The sequence below is a fragment of the Hylobates moloch genome, unplaced genomic scaffold, assembly GCF_009828535.3.
Source record: "Hylobates moloch isolate HMO894 unplaced genomic scaffold, HMol_V3 SCAFFOLD_10, whole genome shotgun sequence".
Classification (NCBI taxonomy): domain Eukaryota; kingdom Metazoa; phylum Chordata; class Mammalia; order Primates; family Hylobatidae; genus Hylobates; species Hylobates moloch.
In genome coordinates, this window is record NW_026652285.1 from 5,779,225 (window position 1) to 5,786,066 (window position 6,842).

Consider the following 6,842-nt stretch of genomic DNA (forward strand, 5'->3'; position numbering starts at 1 on the left):
TTGTTAAGGTCATCTTATCCCTGAACATGTCACTAATGAATTTTTTTTTCCTTTGAGACAGAGTCTTGCTCTGTCACCCAGGCTAGAGTGCAGTGGCATGATCTTGGCTAACTGCAACTTCTGCCTCCTGGGTTCAAGCAATTCTCCTGCCTCAGCCTCCCGAGTAACTGGGATTACAAGCACCCACCACCATGCCTGGCTAATTTTTGTAGTTTTAGTAGAGGCGTAAGCCACCGCGCCCGGCCGCTAAAATTTTAAGAGAGATATTTGTCATGAAGGATATTGGTCTGTAGCTTTTTGGTTTGGAATTGTTTCTTTTCTTTTTCCTTGCAAACTCTTTTTCTGGATTTAATATCATTGTAATGTTGGCCTCATAGAACGAGTTGGGGGGTATTAACTCCTCTTAAATTTTCTGAAAGAGTTTGTGTAGAATTGGCATTATTTATTACTTAAATGTGATAGAATTCACCAGAGAAGTTACCTGGGTCTGAATTTTTCTCTGGAATGATTTTTAACTTCAGATTATATTTCTTTAATAGATAAGGGCTCTTCAGGTTATCTATTTCTTATTAAATGAGTTTTGGTAGTTTGTGTCTTTCAAGAAATTTGTCCATTTTATCTAAGTTGTCATATAAATTCTCCTAAGGCTAGGCATGGTGGCTCACACCAGTAATCCCAGCGAGGTGGGAGGTTGTCAGAGGTTTGGAGTTTGAGACCAGCCTGAGCAACATCACAAGACCCTGTTGTTTCAAAACATTTTTTTTTTTTTGAGACGGAGTCTTGCACTGTTGCCCAGGCTGCAGTGCAGTGGCACAATCTCGGTTCACTGCAAGCTTCGCCTCCTGGGTTCATGCCATTCTCCTGCCTCAGCCTCCTGAGTAGCTGGGACTACAGGCGCCCACTACCACGCCTGGCTAATTTTTTGTATTTTTAGTAGAGACGGCGTTTCACTGTGTTAGCCAGGATGGTCTCAATCTCCTGACCTCGTGATCCGCCCGCCTCGGCCTCCCAAAATGCTGGGATTACAGGCGTGAGCCACCGCGCCCAGCCACTTCAAAACAGTTTTTAAAATTAGCTGAGTGTGATGGGACATGCCTGTAGTCCCAGCTATTCAGGGGTCTGAGGTGGGAGGATCACTTGAATCTAGGTGTTTGAGGCTGCAATGAGCTATGATCATGCCACTTCAGTTAGCCTGGGTGACAGAGTGAGATCTTAACTCAAAAATAAAAGTCATAAAATTGTTCATAGAATATCCTTATCATCCCCTAATATCTGAAAGTCTGTAGGGATGTTGGCTGTCTCATCCCTGATACCGCTAATTTGTATCCTCCCTTTCTTTCCTGATTAGTGTGGCTAGAGGTTTTCTTTTTTTTTTTTTTTGGAGATGGAGTCTCGCTCTGTTGCCCAGGCTGGAGTGCAGTGGCGCGACCTCCGCTCACTGCAAGCTCCGCCTCCCGGGCTCACGCCATTCTCCTACCTCAGCTTCCCAGAAGTTTTCAATCTTATTGATCTTCTCAAAGAAAGAGCTTTTTGTTTCACTGAATTGTTTCTGTTTTCTAGCATGTTGATTTCCACTCTAATCTTTGCTATTTCCTTCCTTCTGATTACTTTGGATTTAATTTGCTCTTCTTTTTTAAGAATCTTAAGGTGGGCCGGGCGCGGTGACTCAGGCCTGTAATCCTAGCACTTTGGGAGGCTGAGGCGGGCGGATCAAAAAAAAAAAAAAGAATCTTAAGTGGAGACTGAGAACATTGACATGAGAAAAATAGATCAATGGACTCGAACAGAGTCCTGAAATAGACCTGCATATATATGGACAACTGGTTTTTTATAAAAGTGCAAAGACAATTCAGTGGACAAAGGACAGTCTTTTAAATAAATGGTACAAGAATAATTGGACGTTCACATCCAAAAAAATGGATTTTGATTCCTATCTCACAACATATTCGAAAATTAACTCAAATGTATCGTAGACCCAAAGGTAAAATCTAAAACACTAAAATTTCTAGAAGAAATATAGAAGAAAATGTTTGTGACCTTGCATTAGGCAATGATTTCTTTTCTTTTTCTTTTTTTTTTTTTTTGAGACGGAGTCTGGCTTTGTCGCCCAGGCTGGAGCGCAGTGGCACAATCTCGGCTCACTGCAAGCTCCGCCTCCCGGGTTCACGCCATTCTCCTGCCTCAGCCTCCCGAGTAGCTGGGACTACAGGCACCCACCACCACACCCAGCTAATTTTTTGTGTTTTTAGTAGAGACGGCGTTTCACTATGTTAGCCAGGATGGTCTCGGTCTCCTGACCTCGTGATCTGCCCGCCTCCGCCTCCCAAAGTGCTGGGATTACAGGCAATGATTTCTTAGCTACACCAAAAGCATAATCCATAAAAGAAGAAATTGATAAACTGGACGTCAGCAAAATTAAGAATCTCTGCTCTTTGAAAGATCTTGGTAAGACAATAAAAAATACAGACCAGAGACTGCAGTAAATATTTGAAAATCATATATTTAATAAAGGACTTGGATCCAGAATATACCCACAACTCTCAACACTCGATGGTAAGAACTCAATTCTTTTAAATGGGCAAAATATTTGAACAGATATTTTACCAAAGAAGACATGTAGATGGCAAATAAGTACAGTTATGTGTCACTTAGCAACAGAGATATGTTCTGAGAAATGTATTGTTAGGTGATTCTATCACTGTGCAAACATCATAGCGTGTACTATACAAACCTAGATGGTATAACCTACTACACACCTAGGATCTATGGGATAGCCTATTGGATAGGCTGCAAACTTGTACAGCATGTTACTATCTTGAATACTGTAGGCAACTGTAACACAATGGGAAGTATTTATGTATCTAAACACAGAAGTGGTACAGTACAAACATGGTATACAACATAGAAAATGGTACACCTGGATAGGGCATTTACCCTTCAATGGAGCTTGCAGGACTGGAAGTTGCTCTGAGTGAATCAGTGAGTGAGGGTGAGTCACTGCGAAGGCCTAGGACATTACTGTAACTACTGCAGACTTCACAAACACTGTACACTTAGGCTACACTAACTTTATTATTTATTTATTTATTTATTAATTTATTTTGAGATGGTGTCTCGCTCTGTCAGGCTATCATTGTACTCCAGGCTGGAGTGCAATGGCATGATCTAGGCTCGCTGCAACCTCCACCTCCCAGGTTCAAGCAATTCTTCCTGTCTCAGCCTCCGGAGTAGGTGGGATTACAGGTGCCCTCAACCATCTGCAGCTATTTTTTTTTCTGTTTTTTTTTTTTGAGACGAAGCCTTGCTCTGTCGCCCAGACTGGAGTGCCGTGGTGCAATCTCGGCTCACTTCAACCTCCGCCTCCCGGGTTCAAGCAATTCTCCTGCCTCAGCCTCCCGAGTAGCTGGGATTACAGGCGCATGCCACCACGCTGGGCTAATTTTTGTATTTTTAGTAGAGATGGGGTTTCACCATATTGGCCAAGCTGGTCTCAAACTCCTGACCTCATGATCCGCCCACCTTAGCCTCCCAAAGTGCTGGGATTACAGGCGTGAGCCACCCACTGCCCACAGTCTATTTTTTAAATATTTTTCTTTCCTCAATAATAAATTAACCTTAGCTTACTGTAACGTTTTAACTTTATAAACTTTTTAATATTTTTAAATTTTTGACTTTTTTGGGATAATGCTTAGTGGAAAATGCACATTGTGAAACTGCACAAAATTATTTTCTTTCTTCATATCATTATTCTATAAGCATTTTTCTATTAAAAAGTTTTTTTGTTGTTTTTTTTTTACTTTTTAACTTTTTTGTCCAAGACTAAGACACAAACACACACATTAGCCTGGGCCTACAAATGGTCAGGATCGTCAATATCACTAATATCACTGTCTTCCACCTCCACGTCTTGTCCCACTGGAAGGTCTTCAGGGGAAATAACATGCATGGAGCTGTCCTTTCCTGTGTTAAAAATCCCTTCTGGAACACCTCCTGAAAGACCCAGCCATTCCACTCCTAAGTATTTAGCCAAGAGATATGAAAGTGTAAGTCAATATAAAGACTTGAATATGAATATTCAAAGCAGCTTCATTTGTATTAGTTCAAAACTAGAGACAACCCAAATCTGCATCAATAGGTGAAGGAATAAATTATGGTATATACAAACCATAGAATAACACTACTCGGCAATAAAAAGGAATATATTATCGATACACACAACCCCAGGGATGAATCTCAAACTAATTGTGCTGAGCTAAAGAAGCCAGACAAAAAGATTGCTGGCCCGTGTCCCCTCCAGCCCCGGCGGTCTGCGGTGATCCATCACGCTTGGTTCATGCCTGGTTCACGCCTGGACTCTGTCAGCAGCGCCCGCGCCCGTCACTTCCGAGGTGGGAGGTGGCGTGTGTCCTGGAAACACAGCAGTTCATTAGACGGTGAAATTAGATTCCAGGTTGCAGCGCAGCGGCAGCCTAATGGACGAGGCCAGCGGGACCTCCAGGGAGGCTCGAGCAGTCCTGGACCTGGTGCCTGTTCCGGCCTCACGCTGGCTTCCTGCTCATCCCCGGGGCCCTGCTGGGCTCCCAGGTCCCCAGCACCGGGGAGGTGCAGCCTCATCAGCATGGACATTATTCTGGACAGGGAATTTCTGCCTAAGGAGGCCGCATGGGACCCCCCAGGACACCCTGTAGTGGGAGAGGCCTGCTCCGGCCAGTCCGCGCGTGGGCCTCTGAGAGTCTCCTTAGAGCCTCTGTTTTCCCGACTTTGAAATGGGCACGTGAGCGTCTTCCTGACTGTAGGGCTGCTTGCCTCCTGGCAGGTCGTGGGTGTGTTGAGAAGCTTAGCCCGTGGGGCTGGGAGTGGGGTCTTAATGTCAGGGGCTCCTCCTGACCCAACCCCGGCTCTGTCTGAGGCAGGGACTGAGGGTGGCAGTGAGGCGGCGACGCCTTCCCTCCTGCCCGCCCATCCTTCACGTGTTCCGTTTTCATTTAACTAAATACGCAAGATGAGATGAACAGCCCCAGCAAACTCGGAGTCAGCCTCTGGGGAAGGGGCCTGACCGGAGGATCCAGGGTCACAGAGCGAGGGGGCTGGCTGTGGGACTGACCTCGGGGGACCCTGACCCCTCCTGCGCCGAGTCCTCTTCCCCAAGTGCATGAAGCGAGTGAGAAGCGGGGTGGCGGCGTCTGTGTCATGCTTTCCCAGAAAAGAAATATCCCCTTCAACCAGATTGGGGAAAGAAGGAAGGGGAGACCTGGAAGCACAGGAGTCTCCCGGAGGTGGGGGGGTCCGTGAACAGAGGAGTCTCCTGGAGGTGGGGTCCCCGTGGGCAGAGGAGCTTCTGCATCTCAAGGCCTGCGGGTGCCAGTGGTGGGGGCCCCAGGACTGTGGTCCGGCCTTAACTGGGCGGTGGGGGCCCCAGGACTGTGGTCCGGTCTTAACTGGGTGGTGGGGGCCCCAGGACTGTGGTCTGGCCTTAACTGGGCACCCCTCTGGCCTGGTGACCCTTTGGTCCCTCCCACGGGTCCCCCCTGCCCCAACTTCTTCTCTTTGCTCTTGGATCCGAGTTCCCAGGAGGGGACCCTCCCCGCGCTGCTCCACGCTCAGGCTCTGGCTGCATTTGGGGTGCTTGATCCCGGCCATGGCCTCTCTTGTGATTTGGGGCTGTCTGATGGGCACGGGGCTGGGCTGTGCGTCAGGGACGTGTGGTGAGCCCCAGCCGACGCCCGCGGTCCAGCTGTCCCCCTGCCCCTCTGCTCAGTGGTGGGTGCCAGGGCTCTGTGGGTCCTCCCCGCCCCCTCCTTGACTCTTTCCCCGAATCTGGGCCTGGGGACCAGCTACTTGCCTCGTCTCCTTGGTAACGGCTGCCAGGGAAGCTCCTGAAGTTGAACCCATTATGATAATTAGCTTCGAAACCCTTTGTGTTGTAATTCTGAGCTGCAGAGAAGCTGCCCGGTCCTCCCACCGTCCTCCCATCGTCCTCCCCTCATCCTCCCCCATCCTCCCGTAGGAATTCTCTTCTTTATTTCCCTGCAGACTTGGCCGCTGCCTGGGCAGGAGGGGGCCGGCAGCCCTTGCCGAGCCAGCGAGACCCCAGCTGAGTGCCCCGCGGTGGACTGTGTTCCCCAGCTTAGTGCAGGAGGGTGTGTACCCACACTGTGGGCCTGGGTCTGAGGTGGTGATGGCCCCGTCCCGGGAGGCCCCTGGCGGCTGGCCCTCAGGGAGTGTCCCACATCTGGACGCTTGTCGTGCCCGGTACCCTGAGGCCGCATGAGCAGGGAGTGTGTCCCAGTGTTCCCGGGGAGCCTCCTCTCCCGAGGCCTGGGGGATGCCATCAGGGGTCTCCCGCCGCCCTCTCCCTCCCCTGGTTCGGTGGCAGAGGCCCTCACCCGCCTCAGTGAACCTCAGTTTCCCCTTCTCTAAGATAGGCATGAGTGTGGATGTCTTGGGGACACCGCGGTGTGTGGGCGGAGGCCTGGAAGCCCCTGTGTCTTCCCCACGGTTCGGCCGACCAGATGGCTGGCCAGCGCGTTTGGGAACTATCTGCAGTTTGGAGGTTTCTTCCCTGGTCTGTCCTGGGGACTGGAGCCACGGCTGAGGCACCGGGATCTTTGCGTCCCCCAGACGGGCCCAGACGCACCCCGTGCCGCCTCCTCCCTCCTCCGCGGCTCTTCTCGCGTGTTCGTCTCTCTGCCTCCCCTGCACCGGCCGCCCCCGGCAGCGCCATCTGTGCCATCTGTTCCAAAAACTTAAAAAACAAAAAACAAACAAACGAACACAAAAAGTAAAAAAAAAAAAAAAAAAACTAGTGACAAAATCAGTAACTTAGCAGTTTTCCTTGAACT

The 6,842-nt window shown here is 49.2% G+C and overlaps 1 long non-coding RNA gene across 1 annotated transcript; it reads right to left on the bottom strand.

The window, feature by feature from the left end:
• Window positions 1-4,183: 4,183 nt before the first annotated feature.
• On the bottom strand, window positions 4,184-5,495 carry LOC131384505 (uncharacterized). Its single transcript, XR_009215400.1, has 2 exons — window positions 5,105-5,495; window positions 4,184-4,407 (listed from the first exon to the last, which is right to left on the bottom strand). It is a non-coding gene; the product is annotated as an uncharacterized LOC131384505 (long non-coding RNA).
• Window positions 5,496-6,842: the final 1,347 nt, after the last annotated feature.